The 17,349-nt window shown below is 38.6% G+C and overlaps 1 non-coding gene across 1 annotated transcript; it reads right to left on the bottom strand.

The window, feature by feature from the left end:
* Positions 1-7,077: 7,077 nt before the first annotated feature.
* Positions 7,078-7,202, bottom strand: LOC122096172. Its single transcript, XR_006145264.1, has one exon. It is a non-coding gene; the product is annotated as a U6atac minor spliceosomal RNA (small nuclear RNA).
* Positions 7,203-17,349: the final 10,147 nt, after the last annotated feature.

Genomic DNA, 17,349 nt, shown 5'->3' with positions numbered 1-17,349 from the left:
AAAATGGCAAATTCGGGTATCTCAATTCCCAATCTTGATAATCAGGGGTTAGAAGAGATAATGAATAATCCAGAGGAGAGTTCCCAAACAGCTCTACAAACACTGGTGGCAAACATGATAAATGAAAAGTTTGACAACGTACAAAGGACTCTGTATGAGCGTGATAGGGAGAGAGAGGAGGCATCCCAGAAGTTTATACAGGAATATCATAAGCGTGAGGAAGCTACTCAAAAACTGATACAGGATTTGCGTGAACAACTTGAGAATACTCAAAGAGAAAGGGAGGAATGGCGTGAGCAGGCTGAGAACACTCAAAGAGATCTGCAGGAATCCCACGAACAGGAGGAAGCTAATCAAAGAGTAATACAGGAATTGAGAGACCAGGTAGAGAACACACAAAGATCACTAAAGGCATTCATGGAATCCATTAAAAAAGAGCTGAAGGAAGTCAGGGAGACCACAAAGGGAATGCTGAATGGAACCCAACAGAAGGAATGGGAGCCCAAAGAAACCATAACCAATCACCTAAGTGATTTGAGGACAAACACTGAACACCAAATTAAGGAAGTAAAGAAATTCATACAAGACCTAAAACAGAGCTTCAACAAAGAACTTGAAGCCATCAAAGCTGACCAACTAGAAGGAAAAGAGATAAAAAACAAAGTAGAGAGTCTTGACAGCAGCTTAGACCATGCAGAAGATCGAATCTCAGGGATTGAAGACAGCCTAGATATTATAGAGAAAGAACATACAACCATCCAAGACAAGTCCAAGAAATATGATAGATCTATCCAACACCTGGAAGACACCATCAGAAGGCCTAATCTAAGGATAATGGGTGTAGAGGAACACCTAGAAACAGAAGTTAATGGTCTAGGAAATCTGTTTAACAGGATCCTAGCAGAGAACTTCCCAAACATGCAAAAAGATAGGCCTGTCCAGATACAAGAAGCCTTTAGAACCCCAAATAGACCAGACCAGAATAGGACATCCCACCGTCACATTATAATCCACACAGGATCAACTCAGAACAAGGAAAAGATCCTTAAAGCTGTCAGGGAGAAAAGGGTAATCACTTATAAAGGGAAACCAATTAGAATCACCTCAGATTTCTCAGCAGAGACAATCAAAACAAGAAGAGCCTGGAATGATGTATGCCATGCCCTAAAAACAAACAACTATCAACCAAGAATACTGTACCCAGCTAAACTCTCCTTCATAACTGAAGGCCAAATAAAAACCTTCCATAGCAAAGAAAAATTGAAACAATACATCTCCACCAAACCAGCCCTACAAAAGATTCTTAAAGATGTCCTACACATAGAAAACCAACAAGACCGCAATAAAGGCCAAGAAACTGCACCCAAACTGAGAATCCAAGAACCATAGGAAGAACCCAGTTTTCGGAGCCCCCAAGAAGGTAGATAACATGGCAGGAACTCCCAAATACCTCTCAGTCCTATCTCTTAATGTTAACGGACTGAACTCTCCAATTAAGCGACATAGACTGTCTAGTTGGATTAAAAAACAAGACCCTTCTATCTGCTGCCTGCAGGAGTCACATCTTGCCCGTAAAAACAAACACATTTTCAATGTTAAAGGCTGGAACAAAATCTACCAAGCAAACGGACCGCATAAACAGGCGGGAGTTGCAATCCTAATATCAGATAAAATAGACTTCAAATTAAAATTCGTGAAAAGAGATAAAGAAGGTCGCTACATACTAATTAAAGGATCTCTCCTTCAGGAGGATATTACAATTCTAAATATCTATTCGCCAAACAATGGAGCACCCAAATTTATCAAAGAAACACTACTTTCCCTCAAATCCCACATAGAATCGTTGGGGATTTTAACACACCACTCTCCCCACTAGATAGATCAACTCGGCAAAAACTCAACAGAGAAACCGCAGATCTAAACAGCTGCATAGATCAACTAGACTTAACAGACATTTACCGAACATTTCACCCAGCAGCATCAGAATACACGTTTTTCTCAGCAGCACATGGAACCACATTTTAGGCCACATTTTAGGCCACAAAGCAAACTTGTCTAAATTCAGAAACATTGAAGTTATACCTTGCATTCTCTCTGACCACAAGGGAATAAAGTTAGAACTCAACACCAAAAGCCACCAAAGAAAGTCCGGTATCACATGGAGGCTGAACAACACACTGCTGAATCATGAGTGGGTCATGGAAGAGATTAGAAAGGAAATTCAAATGTTCATGCTATTCAACAAAAATGAACACACAAAATACCAGCTCCTCTGGGACACAGCAAAGGCAGTACTCAGAGGCAAGTTTATAGCTCTGAGCTCCTACATCAACAAATTGGAGAGATCTGAAACTAACAATTTAATGACACATCTAAACCTTCTTGAAAAAGAGCAGCAAGATAAACCCCAATCCAGTAGACGGAAAGAAATAATCAAAATTAAATCAGAATTAAATGAATTAGAATCCAAAAAAACTATAGAAAGAATCAACAAAACAAAGAGTTGGTTCTTCGAAAAACTTAACAAAATTGACAGACCCTTAGCAAATCTTATCAGAAAAAGAAGAGAACACACCCAAATTAATAAACTCAGAGATGAGAATGGAAACATCACCACGGAAACAAGCAAGATTCAGAACATTATAAGGGAATACTTCTCAAAACTTTATGCTAATAAGTTTGAGAACTTGACAGAAATGGACCTCTTCCTAGCAAATATTGACATGCCAAAACTAAACCAAGATGAGGTAAACTATCTTAACAGGCCCATATCAAGCATTGAAATAGAAACAGCAATAAGAGACCTCCCAGCTAAGAAAAGTCCAGGACCAGATGGTTTTACAGCGGAATTTTACAAGGCCTTCAAAGCAGAGCTCACACCAATTCTCCTCCAACTCTTCAATGAAATTGAAAGAGAAAGCTCACTACCGAACACATTCTATGAAGCCATCATAACCCTCATCCCAAAACCAGGTAGGGACTCATCAAAGAAAGAGAACTATAGACCCATTTCTTTGATGAACATTGATGCGAAACTTCTCAACAAAATTTTGGCCAATCGACTTCAACAATTCATCCAAAAAATCATACACCACGATCAAACAGGATTCATTTCAGGGATGCAAAGCTGGTTCAATATACGCAAATCAATTAATATTATTCATCACATCAACAGGAGCAAGAATAAGAACCACATGGTTATCTCAATAGATGCAGAAAAAGCATTCGACAAGATCCAACACCCCTTTATGATGAAGGTTTTGGAAAAATTAGGAATCCATGGAACATTCCTCAATACAATAAAGGCTGTATATGACAAACCTACAGCCAGCATTATACTCAATGGTGAAAAACTAAAGCCATTTCCTCTTAACTCAGGAACAAGACAAGGATGCCCACTCTCTCCACTTCTCTTCAATCTAGTATTAGAATGCCTAGCTACAGCAATAAGACAAGATGCAGACATAAAGGGGATCCAAATAGGGAAAGAAGAAATAAAACTCTCCCTCTTTGCAGATGACATGATCTTGTATTTAAAGAATCCCATAGACTCCACTCCCAAATTACTCAAGCTGATTCAAAACTTTGGCAAAGTAGCAGGTTATAAAATTAACCCCCAAAAATCAATGGCTTTTCTGTATGCCAACAATGAGAAAAGTGTGGCTGAAATTAGGAAAGCAACTCCATTTGTAATAGCCTCACAAAAAATAAAATACCTAGGAATTAACTTAACTAAAGAAGTGAAGGACCTCTATGATGAAAACTTTAAAATCTTGAAAAAGGAAATCAACACAGAACTTAAAAAATGGCAAAACCTCCCATGCTCCTGGATTGGAAAGATTAACATCGTGAAAATGGCAATACTGCCCAAGGCTATCTACAAATTCAACGCAATACCTATCAAAATTCCACCCTCATTCTTCAAGGAAATAGAAGAGGCAATCCAAAAATTCATATGGAACAATAAAAGACCCCGAATAGCAAAAACGCTCCTCAACGGAAAGAATACTGCTGGAGGAATATCAATACCAAATTTCAAACTCTACTATAAAGCCATAGTAATCAAAACAGCTTGGTATTGGCATAAGAACAGACCTCAGGACCAATGGAATAGAACTGAAAACCCAGAAATGAACCTACAGACCTATAGCCATCTAATCTTCGATAAAGGAGCTAAAACAATAGAATGGAAGACAGACCGCCTCTTCAGTAAATGGTGCTGGCAAAACTGGTTAACTACATGTAGAAAACTAAAGCTAGATCCTTATATATCACCCTGCACCAGAATCAACTCCAAATGGATCAAAGACCTTGAACTCAAAGCAGACACTCTGAAAACATTACAGGATGGAATAGGAGAAACCCTGGGTCTCCTTGGCTCAGGCCGAAATTTTCTGAATAGAGACCTGGAAACACAACAAATCAAAGAAAGGCTGGACAAATGGGATTGTATAAGGTTGCAGAGCTTCTGCAGGGCAAATGACATAGCTAGCAAGATCAATAGAAAGCCCACGGACTGGGAGAAGATCTTTACTAGCCATACAACGGACAAGGGTCTCATATCTAAAATATACTTGGAACTCAAAAAATTAAACCACCCAACAACAAATCCTCAAAGAAACAACTGCCCAATAAGTAAGTGGGCGAAAGACTTAAAGAGAAGCTTCTCTGAAGAAGAAAGAAGGATGGCCAATAGACACATGAAGAAATGTTCAACATCCCTAGCCATAAAAGAAATGCAAATCAAAACAACATTGAGATATCACCTCACTCCAGTTAGAACAGCAAAAATCAAGAACTCTAACAACAACAGATGCTGGAGGGGATGTGGACAGAAAGGAACCTTACTTCATTGTTGGTGGGAATGTAAACTTGTTCAACCACTTTGGAAAGCAGTATGGAGGTTCCTCAAAAGACTCCACATAGAGCTCCCCAACGACCCAGCAATCCCACTTTTGGGCATTTACCCAAATGATCACAAACAAGGCCACACTAAAGCTACCAGCACAACTATGTTTATTGCAGCATTATTTACCATAGCTAAGACATGGAACCAACCCAGATGCCCCTCAGTAGATGAATGGATCAAGAAGATGTGGTATATATACACAATGGAATTCTATGCCTCCATCAGAAAGAATGACATTTCCCCATTTGTTAGGAAATGGAAAGGCTTGGAAAAAATTATATTAAGTGAAGTAAGCCAGGCCCAAAGAAACATAGGTCCCATGGTTTCCCTTATTTGCAATATCTAGTATAGGTATGAGTCAAGCGGAAAAAGTCAGATAATGTGATGTTAGGAAAACAAAACCTCAAATATGTATTTTAATGTTTTTGTTTCTTTCATGCATGTGTTTCTAATGCATTTATAAGATTATTTCTTTGTTGCTTTGTATGTCCCTCCCCCACAGTGTAACCCCTGCTTTCACTATATTTGATGTCAGTATAACATGTGGAGGAGACGGGGACAAACAAGTCGTTTAAGGATTCAGGTGGACCTGTTGCAACAATGAGAAGTACAAAATGTCATGTCAAAACCAGCTTTACAATGTCGGTGGGGGGGGGAGGGGGGGGGTATGATTGGGTGGGAGGGAGGGGGGAGGCTGGGAAGGGAGGTGAAGGGTAAACAAAGGAGGAGGCTGCAATGCTTGGTAAGAAATGTATGCATTATCCTGCCCATGTAATTGTAACCCCTCTGTACAGTATGTTCTCAAATAAAATAAAATAAAATTTTAAAAAAAAAAATATATTACTTAGCTATTCAATAACCTTAATATTACCAACAAATGTTCAAGGACTGCTTTCATGAATTAAAAATTATAGGGAAAAAATTTATTTTAATTTATAGTGAGTTTTTTTTTTTTGGGGGGGGGTCCAGTCATGGACCTGAACTCCGGGCCTGCGCACTGTCCCTCAGCTCTTCAGCTCAAGGCTAGTGCTCTACTACTTGAGCCACAGCGCCACTTCTGGCTTTTTTTTTCTGCTTATGTGGTGTTGAGGAATCGAACCCAGGGCCTCAGGCGTGCAAGGCAAGTGCTCTACCACTGAGCCACCTTCCCAGCCCTTATAGTGAGATTTTTTTTTTTTGTCGGTCGTGGGGCTTGAACTCTGGGCCTGGGCGCTGTCCCTCAGCTCTTCAGCTCAAGGCGAGCGCTCTACCACTTGAGCTACAGCGCCACTTCCGGTTTTCTGGTGGTTTATTGGAGATAGGAGTCTCACGGTCTCTCCTGCCCGGGCTGGCTTTGAACCGCGATCCTCAGATCTCAGCCTCCTGAATAGCTAGGATTACAGGCGTGAGCCACCAGCGCCGGGCCTATAGTGAGATTTTTAACCAGAGTGTTGTATTAAAATCCTCATGAATTATTTGTTGTTTTCAGAAAGCATTATAGTTGAACAGAAAGAAGAAATACCTCCTTCTTTACCCATTTTTCCCTGAAGGATGAGATAACTATGAAGTGTTTCTGTATTCCAATTCATTTCTTAATTTATCCCATTCTCTTTCATGATTGTAATCAAGGAAAAGTATAACTGAAACTTATCCCTAAAGATATGTTCTGTGAAGCTGCAAGTTATGACTTACAGTTAAAAGTAATATAGATACCTATTCAAATGATAAACTGAAACATAATAACTTCAAAATCTATTGAAGCTTACAGAAATTTCCTGAGCCTACATTATTACTCCATATAAAAAATAGAAAGATTTTTGAGGACAAATGGAGACAACAGGTACAAGAATATCTAGCATATGGTGTGGCATAAATATTTGCTCGTTATATATGAGATATCTTTTCTAGAATTAGCCTTTATTCCAAAAACAGTTGATGAGCACTAGGCACAGGAGAATGCACTTTTTGTAACCATTTAAATGCAGACTGTATTTTATTTTCTGCTCCTACTACATTCAAACTCTTCTACGAGTTATTGGTAATGGAAACTGGCTATAGTTGCTTGTTTAAAATGAGCAATACACCCATTTTCTTCTTTTACTATCATTACTACTGGCTTTATATATTTTCAGAATGCTCTTTTACCTTGAACACAAAGTTCTTATAGGCAATGTGCATTAAAAAAAATAAAAATGCGATGGTCAGATGTCACAATGTAGATGCAGTGGCTTAATTGTATGCTTGTTGACAGGTTCAAGTGCCTCTTCCATTCTTGTCAAGGGAAATGCGGACAGTGTGTCTTTCTCTAGCATTCTGTCTGCTTATTTTAAATAAAGTCTCTAATTTATTGAATTGGCTAAGGATGATAACTAATAAGAGTAGACAAAAGCTCTTAAAAGCTATGATTATTAAAGCCAAATTTCACCATCTTACTAAGTGATCAAACTTAATGTCACCCACAATCAAATCCAAAAAACGTACATGTCTACTGAAGTGATGCATTAAGAAGGGTGCAGTATAACCTGTGTAGTAATCCTACCAACTGTATCATGAACCCAGTCTCAAAGAAACAGTTACACAAATGATCATGGAAGAACAGTTTAACTGGCTATGAAAAAAATGTTTCAACTGTTTTTTAGAAATGTTGAAAAATGGCCCAAATATTAGAGTGCCCACCTACTAAGTGTAAGGCCTGGAGCTCCGCTACCCATTACCACTATCAAAAACAAATATTGAAATGAAAACATATGTAAAAGCAATGATTAGCCGGGCGCAGGCCTGTAATCCTAGCTACTCAGGAGGCTGAGATCTGAGGATCACGGTTCAAAGCCAGCCTGGGCAGGAAAGTCTGTGAAACTCTTATCTCCAATAAACCACCAGAAAACTGGAAGTTGCGCTTTGGCTCAAGTGGTAGAGCACTCGCCTTGAGCTGAAGAGCGCAGGGACAGCGCCCAAGCCCAGAGTTCAAGCCCCACGATCGACCAAAAAAAAAAAAATTATTCTGTGGATACTGAATATCTTTTTTTTTTTTAAGAAGTCAATATTGGACCAAATTTTTACCCATGTGATTCTTTTTCTTTTTCTTTTTTTTAAAATATCTTTAGGTAGTTGTATAAAGGGGTTAGCTTTTCTTTTAATGTTCTAAAGGTCATTAGAAATATTATTGGCCAGACAAATGGAGCCATTTGAATAGGGACTGGATATTAGATGACAGTATAACCTTATTGTCATTCTTCGGATTAAAAAACAGTAGAGTGGCTCTATAGGACAATGTCCTTATTCCTAGAGGGGACGTATTATGTCTGCTTTTATCCTTTCTAATGCTTCCACAAAAATATTTGTATTGAGTGTAGAGTAGCAACATATTAAAATTACTGAATGTACATGAAAAAAATATGGCTGTTTATATAGCTATTAAATGAAATGTTGGCAAAAAAAGAACTATTTTTACATTTGGGAGTGACTACTTCTCAAGAAAAAGAAAGTTCACTAGGGACAATCATGACCATGGAAACAGATTGAGAGTGACTTTGGTTTATTCATTGTTTCACCAAAAACCACATTTGTCTTTTCTTCTTTCTTATCCTTACACTGACATTCTGTTCATCAACAATCTTATCTGCTGTCTTTGCACATTATATTTGGCACCTTCTCCAGAGCTATCACATTGTCCCATCTCCAGCCACCTGACATCCCTTTCCTCTCCCTCAAAAGAAAAGATAGTCAGAGTGATCTTCTAAAACTGTAAATTAAAACATGCTCCCTCTCAGGCATGGCACCATATGTCTGTGATGCAAGCTATGCAGATATATAGAAAAGAGGAACCTCACTCGGAAACTGCATTGGGCGAAACTGTGAGACTCTTATCTGAAAAGTAACTTAAAAGAGTACAAATGGTCAAAAATAAGTAAAAATCACAACACAGGCAAGGAAAAAGTAAAAATAGGCTTAAATGTGGTGCAAATGGTAGATTACCTGCCTACCAAGCAGAAGATCCTAAGTCCAAAGTAAAACTAAAAATCCCTGAAATACTTTCCCCTAAGACAAACAGAAACAAACCAAAACAAAACCATTCTCTCTACTTCTATTTAAAACTCTTAAATGCCTTTAATCTCACTGAGATCTTCAGACTGTGAACTCTAAGCTCCATGACCTTCACCTTGGACCTTTGCTGTGTTCTTCCTCCCTATTCAAGGGGCATAAGCTTCACTTTCTGTTCAGAATATTCTTTGTCTTTATTTTACAGCTGTGTGTGTGTGTGTGTGTGTGTGTTAATGGCTTGTTGGAGTTAAAAGTCTCACAAACTTCCCTGTCTTCTATGTCTGGTTTCAAACTGCAATCTTCAGGTCTCAGTCTTCTCAATAACTAGGATTACAGATTTGAGCCACCAGTACCCAACTTGAGCTGTTCATTGCCGGTCCTTTACACCTCAGCTCTTATAGAGGGCCTCATGGGGGAAGAGAGGTCGAAGACCGAATCTATGCTGATTTTTTTAAAGTAAACTAAACAACAAAAACCAATTTGGTGCAGGAAATTGTTTACACAGGTAGTAAAAGGAAAACAGGGGATTATGAAAAAACTGAAGGTTGACTTCCAGGATGAAAAAACTGAAGGGTGACTGCCAGGATGAATTCATCATCGCTCTGAGATCAATGGAACAAGTTATAATGCAAAAGAAGAAACAAAGTAAAAGAACAAAGTAAACATAACAATGGAAAATTAGAAGGACTCCTGTCTGGAGACAAAGGATAAAAGAATCCACTCTTTCCGACTCCTTGCTTCTAATCTTCAGCCAGATGGAGCTTGCAGAATCTGACCCTGAGAATATGCTGGAATATATGTCACCCTCTGTGAGGGTGTAGGATGGAAAAGAGTGGGCAGGAGGGCCACTGACCTTCCAGTTCCATGGAGAAAGATCTCACTGGATGAGAACAAATGAAATCGCTGAGAAGCACAACTTCATTTTTAGTGCTTACTACTGATTTTCAATATGGCCACCATTAAATAGAGAATGCCACAGACAGAGATCATAGTCATCTTACATTTACTACAATCCCCTTTTCGTCTAATTGTAACAGACATTCGTGTCTGAAGGGGACCATACTGATCCTTCCACACTGGCCTTGGAATCCTGGTCCACTTGTGACATTGCAACCCAGTGTGTGGAGGCGTGTATGCATGTGTGCATGGGTGCGTGGTGTGCGTGTGTGGGCATACACACACACACACACACACACACACTCCTCTCTGCTGTCTTCTTTTTGCCCTTCCTCTGTCGGCCTGTTCCTCCATTTCTCTTTGCAGTATCTCCCACTGTTTCAAGACAGTTGTCCAGAGCTATCACCACCCCTCTCAAATATCACAAGTGGAAGAAACACCAAGCCAAGAGTCTCACAGCTAGTAGCTGTTCTGTGGTTGTTGTGGGGGGAGGGGGGAGAATCCACACATTCTCCTAAGGGCTGCAACCCTCCGCCCCCCCCAGGACCATTAAGTAAAGGAGGCAGGCTTAGCGGAGATGCCTTTAAAGGGAGATGTTAATGTACTTTTTAAGAGTATGGGCCAGCCATATAAATCATGCGAGGAATGCAGTACAAAATAGTGAATGAAATATTTATGCATTCCATTGAGACCAAGCCTGTGTTCCAGAGGGAGATGTCCCAGAGAGACGGGTCTTCCTCTTTGTTCTAAATCTATTTTTTCCAATTGCTCTGACACAGCTGTTGGCCTCGCAATTGTTGTGAAGTTGATTAGATCAGAAAACAGAGGTTTGCCTGCCCAGCATGACGAATGACAAGAATGAAGTTTAGGATATTCCAGACATGGAGAGTGTATATTGCAGAGGATTTTGGTATCATGCAGGCTTCCAAATGTTCTGTAAATTTTAGGGCTGTTGCATTTGTATGTTATCTGCATCCCAAAGAGTACATCACAATGTGCGATGCATACACTTGCATAAAATCTTCCACTCCAAGTTGGAAATGCCAGTGAGATTTCTGGGGCATGACTACAATGACAATCTAACCAATACTGAGCTGAAAAAGGGATCAAAGCATTGGTACCTTGGTTTTGTTTGTCATCATAAAAATACTTGAGCTTTAAAGAAAGCAACTTTTAGCTGTTGAGGAATGCTTGTGATGGCTGTTGGAGCATTGTATATTTTTAAAACATATGGTATAGTTAAGCATACTCAAAGATTCTTCCTTATTAGAAAAGTGTATGGTATAATTATGTAAATATAATAAGACAATCCTTGCTAGTCAGGAGGCTGAGATCTGATGATTGTGATGAAGCCAGCTTCAGCAGAAAAGCCCATGAGAATCTGATCTCCAATAAACAACCAAACTAATAATAACAGATATTCTACTAGGTGCTTTTTAATCATTGTCATTTACTCTTTGCTAAAAACAAGTAAGGCAGTGACAGAGTTTGATATCCATTTCCCAAATGTGGAGATGGAAGTTTGCAACAACCCTCACCCCCAACCCCTCACAAAGCTCCCAGTGATCTGGTTCCAGGCCAATCCATGCACAAAGATGCAGATGGGAGGGGCTCTTTGTGACGTATTATCTTTTAAATGAATATTGGCCTCTGGGGCACAGTGGCTGTGAACACAGCCCAAGATGACCTGATGTCTCATCAGAAGAGAGCCATGAGGGACTCTGCCAGCATCAGCAATACTTTTACTAGTTTCCTTGGGTCCCATTAGCAGCTTGGCTCTTTGAAAGCATAATCTTGCCAAAGGTACCTGGTCTCTAAGCATCCAGAGCTAGCATCACTGTCTCATTAGGAATGTTTTGCTGATTGTTATGTATAATTCTAAATTTGGTAATTACCTTAAAGTTTATCTGATTTGAACAAGAATATTCTCCAGATGAGAGGCCTTCCTTTCTCTCACAATGCCTGGACATATTCTTTAACTTCCTTTGACAATACAAAGGGGTCTCTTGATATTATATTTTACCATGTTCATTCTATATTATACAAATGTATACTAAACATACTCTCTTAAACGGCTGGGAAGTCATATAAGTTTATATTTTTTATCTTTCTAGAAAAGATCTGTTTTTTTTTAATAAATTTATTCTTTTAAATTTCACTCGTGAAATTGTTTCTCATCTATTTTCCAAGAGAAGCACAGGAGTGATTATTATCTTACAACCTTTTACAGCAAAGGTAAACTTACATAAAACCAAGGCCAGGGATCTCTACTCCTCTATTGTGATGTTTCTATAGAGATGTCGACTGAGAATGATGAAGTAGCTGCATATTTCTAAACAGGTATATTTGCAGCAAAAACTGAGGGGTCACAGAAGGGAAATCATCTCCTAGATATTGACATTTCAAACGGAAGCGTTTTCTTTACAAGTGTAAAGATTCCTAACCCTTAATCCATTTTGAGAATTTGACATTGGATTTCTTTTATAGCTCTGAAAAACTCAATTTAGGACAAAAATAAATAATGACTTTAGAAAATAGCTTTTCCCCTGAGGAAGCTCAGAGAGACTCTTTATACATGTTTTGTAGAACAAGGAGGCATCCTGACTGACTGCCACGATAGGTAAGAGCTGTTTCCATGTGCCAGGGGAAATAACCAGGCAATTATAGAAATGCCTGAATGTGTGACTGATGCCTTATTTTCATTTGTGAAACACTTGTTGTTAAAACCATTTTCTACATAGAGAAAGGTTGTTTCAGATAAGCGATGTATCTGAAAACGCTTTCTGTAAGAAAACATAGTGTTGTTTATATGTTTGGAAATAGTTAAAGTAAGTTTGTGGAAAGCAAGAAATTTCTTCCAGGGACTAAGGTCTAAGGATGGAGGTAGAATAGGAAATATTGTGGAAATCAAGTCAAGCTTCCAACCGCACACTTTGGATATCGTGTTAGGAAAACAGACTGGAGAGCACAAGAGAGAGAGAAGGTAGAATGTTTCCTCCAATTTGTAATATTGGATAAGGTCTATTTTAAAGTGCGGTAATTTATTCTTCATTGAACCATGGAGATTAATTAATGCTTTGTTTGGTTGGATTAATGAATAATCAATATGCCAAAGGGAGAGAAAAAGAGAGTGGTTTCTACTCAAGGAACAAAGGTTTCAGGTAGCAGAGTCATTCTATCTTTCATGTTTACAAAGCACACCACTACCCAGATAAAATGTGTGGCATTTAGGGAGATTTTACTGCAGTTTGTTTTTGTTTTTGTTTTTGTTTCTGAGAAACCCTGAATTTCTCTGTTCCAAATAGATGTGGAGCACTGGGACAAGGCAGTGGAATAATTAGCATCATGTAGGTTTGTTTTAGTGACCTCTTCTCTTCCCACAAAATGTACATAAGTTCGTACAGGCCTTGATACCCTTTGTAGGGAGAAAAGATTATATCCCAGAGAGGTCTTCCCTAATAGCCCAAGTGAAATCTGACCATCCCTTGTTTTTTTTTAATTATTATTGTTATTAAGTAGTTGTACAAAGGGCTTTTACTTTAACATGTCAGTTTGTGAGTACAATGCTATTCGATCAGTGTTACCACTTCATTGTTTTTTCACATCTCTCCCAACCCTAACTAGCCCCTCAACTTTCCTAGTTCCATTTTCACATATGTACATTTACTATTAAGACTACATTCTTTTACTGTTTCTCTCTTCATTTGTCTACCACACTTCCTTTTCCTTCTCTCCCTTCCCAAACACCTCACCTTGCGGCTATTAGGTATTCACTTTGTTAGGTTAGTTGTTCAAAGGAGTTACACCATTGGAATTCTACCCTGAAATACTTTAGTTAATGTGTTTGTGTATATCTGCACATGACCTTGTATATGTTTACATATATATTTATAAATTAGCTCTAATATAGAGAAAACTTGTATCCTTTGTCTCTCTGAGCTTGACTTACTTCAATTAGAATAATGTTTTCCAGATACATCCATATCTCTGCAAATGGTATAATATCTTACAAATGGATTAGTAAAATTCCATTGTGTGTATACATATCACATTTTCAAATCTATTTGGGCATCTGGGCTCTTTCCATAACTTGATTATGATAAATAGTGCAACAGTGAACATGGTTGAGCAAGTATCTTTACTGTATAAATGACCATCCATTCTTGCCACCTGGCCATTCCCACTCTACTATCTCTTTATTTACTGACTTCAGGGTAAGTAAGTTTATCACTATCTGAAATCATCTAGTTTATTCACTTTCGTGATTGTTGACTATCTACTCTACTCTAAAATACAGAGTAGGAATATTTGTTGTTTTTGTCAGCCCTGGCGTTATCTGAGGCTTGCAGTATACCTTGCACATAGCAACTATGCAGCAAATATTTGCTTAGTAATGAAGGAGTTTGAAATAAATGGCCTTCACCTAAAACAGCTTTTCTAACACAGACAGGGACATGAAGGATTGGCTAGAGAGAATCTGGAGCTCTGAGTCACCTATGTGGAAACTGTGGGCTACCTGTTTTTCCCTGGGCCAGGATCCATCCTGCTAAGAGCGCCACAGGGCCTCTAATTCCCTCCTTGTCTGTTTAAGTATATTTTCATGTAGTCCAGGTTGGGACAGAACGTTGATGACATGGGAGGGTTGGGTGGAGGGTCTTTCTGGAACTGTGGTAATCATCCTGATATGCTATGTCACTTGCTATACAGTATTAGTTTCCATTTGACAGACTAACAGCATATACCAAGACATAATCTGTGGAATAGTGCACTATTAGTTTCATAGAAATTCATCTGTATCAGAAGTTCTGACACATCTTATATTCTATCATAATTAAGGTATGCAATCCCTGGTTGTAGAGTTGAAAAGTGACTGTGCAAATCAAACATATATTAGTATTGACCTTTTTCAAATAGAAGTGAGAATTCTCTATTTGCCTTTACATTAGACTGTTAACATTTTTCAATGTAGTTGAAGTCCATCTCTTAAGGATATTTAAATTGACCATGCTTTTATTTTGGAGTCATGTGTGTAGAGTCCCAAGGTAGTAGCTGACAGAGACTATCCTTGATTAACAAAGCAATAACAGCAACTTATGGCCAAGTACCAGTGGCTCACACTTGTAATCCTAGCTACGCAGGAACCTAAGACTAGGAAGATAAAGGTTCAAGGTCAGAAAGGGTAGAGAAATTAGAAAAATTCAACCTTCAACAAACCAGCAAGATGCTATTCTGGAAGCATAGTAGAGAGCCAAGAGAAAGAAAGCTGGGAGAGCTTGGGAGAGCATGAGGCCTGATACAGGCACAAAAGAAAATCAGAAATAACTCGGTAGATATGTCAAATGAGAACTAAAAACCCTCTCACAGAAGAGCTAAATTTGAAAGATTAATGGAAATGATGACGATTCCCTTGAGACTATCACAATAATGATAAAGATTAATTAAATACTTTCTATTTGGAGGTTGCTCAAGACATGGGTTTTCAGGAAATGAATCTGAAGCTGCCCAACTGTTGGCTAGGAAAGGGTCTTCAATAAAACTCAGAAATACAGAAAAGCTGTTTCCAAGAGGAAAATCAATGTGCTATTAACAAACAAAATAAAAGGATGCTGACAGGAAAAAGCAGGTGACCACTATAGTAACTGAGTTGATCCCATCAATTTTTTATACTTTGTTTTGAGAAGCCCGGGAGGGCGTTACATCAATCTTATCATCTTGAGCAATGATGAAAGAATAAACTTAGATTAAATCTCAGAACTCATCAAAGTACAATGTGGCCAGTACTTTAGGAAGTAATACTAATTAGTGGTGACAAGGTAGGAAAGTGGAAGGAAATTAATATTTGGAAGAGAGAGCCAAGTACTGTGCTAATTGCATTGTAGGAGACTTTCAATTAATATTCATGATGTTATAGGAAGAAGACTAGTTTGTTTCCCCTGACTCCCCCACCTCAGTTTTAGAGATTGAATCCCCAGCAGGCGAAAGCTGTAGCACTCAAAACACACCCCTAGCCCTCTTGGTTGTAGTTTGTTTTACAAATATGCTCCCTTGTACTAATTTTATTTGTCTTTAAACCATGATCATCCTATCTTTGCTTCCAAAGTACATGGTACCATAGGCACCACCACACTCAACTCAGAAAGAATTTATTTTTTAATACATTTTTATTGTAAAAATACTGTACAGAGGGGTTACAGTTACATGAGTAAGGTAATGAGTACATTTCCTATTGAGCATTGATGCCTCCTCTTTTGTTTTTCCCCTACCATTCCTTCCTACCCCACCTCCCTAACAACTCCTTCCCTACCCCTCCCACCACCCGCCTCCTCCTACCCGGTCAAAGTTGTAAAGTTCATTTTCAACATAGTGTCTTGTACATCTCATTGTTACAAGGGGTCAACCTGTATCCCTATTTAAACATTTTATTTTTTCCCTTCCCTTCCCCAAATTAGAAAAATGTATATATACAAGATGCAGGGAATCAAATACAATGAAAACAGGGGTTATACATGGGGGAGGAACATACCAAAGAAACAAAAAAAAATCACATAGTACATTATAAATACATCAAAAACAATAGCAATGAAGAAAAAACCATTTGTGTCCCTATCTTGGGGTTCATTTCACTTAACATCATCTCTTCAGCTCAAGGCAAGTGCTCTATCGCTTGAGCCACAGCACCATTTCCGGTTTTCTGGTGGTTTATTGGAGATAAGAGTCTCACGGACTTTCCTGCCCAGACTGGCTTTGAACCATGATCCTCAAATCTCAGCCTCCTGAGTAGCTAGGATTACAGGTGTGAGCCACCAGCACCCAACTCAGAAAGAAATTCTTCAATTCATCTTTTCCATAGGGAAACTGAGGATCTGAGACATAATGTTTGCAAGGATACTGACTTAATGACATACAAGTAATATGATATGGTACAAATGCTGTGTTGCTATTATACAATTTCAGAGGAAAACATGTATAATTAGTAGTCTGTCTTGCTGTGTGATGTAGTTGTCCCAGATAATTACTGCCTAACTTCCCTCTCTTGGACTATCACATTTGTCTTCAAACCTAATAAAAACCTAAGTATCTCTTTTCCTGTCAGTATTTTTAGGATTATGCATGTTGTGGCTGCATAGTGTATTTTCTTTTTTGGATAAAAATTTGACTTGTCAGTTTACATTAACATAGCCATACTGTTTTTATCATATTTTTCTTAGATTGAGTTTCCTAGAAGCAGATCTTAAGACAGGAATACAGGTACAGATGATTTTTATCATGGAGAATTTTCTAGTAAACAAAAAGCACTTAGAGGGAAGCAAGCGAAAGGAAAAGAGCCAAGCAGGAATATGCTCCCTAGGAAACAGCCATATTCGAATCCACAGGAGGCTATGAAGTATGCTTTGGAGTATTAGGTACTTCTCTCCTAAAAGGGGAGCGGAAGCACAGTGTTGGCTGAATTGTTGTCCAGAGGTGGCCAGCAGTAAGCCTTTGGCAAATGGTACAGCAGCTGGCAGATGGTCTTGCCACTCAAA

Source organism: Dipodomys spectabilis, unplaced genomic scaffold (genome assembly GCF_019054845.1).
Source record: "Dipodomys spectabilis isolate Male_0828 unplaced genomic scaffold, ASM1905484v1 ptg000365l, whole genome shotgun sequence".
Taxonomy (NCBI): domain Eukaryota; kingdom Metazoa; phylum Chordata; class Mammalia; order Rodentia; family Heteromyidae; genus Dipodomys; species Dipodomys spectabilis.
The sequence above is the reverse complement of the archived record's forward strand: the minus strand, read 5'-3'. Positions and strand labels throughout refer to the sequence as shown.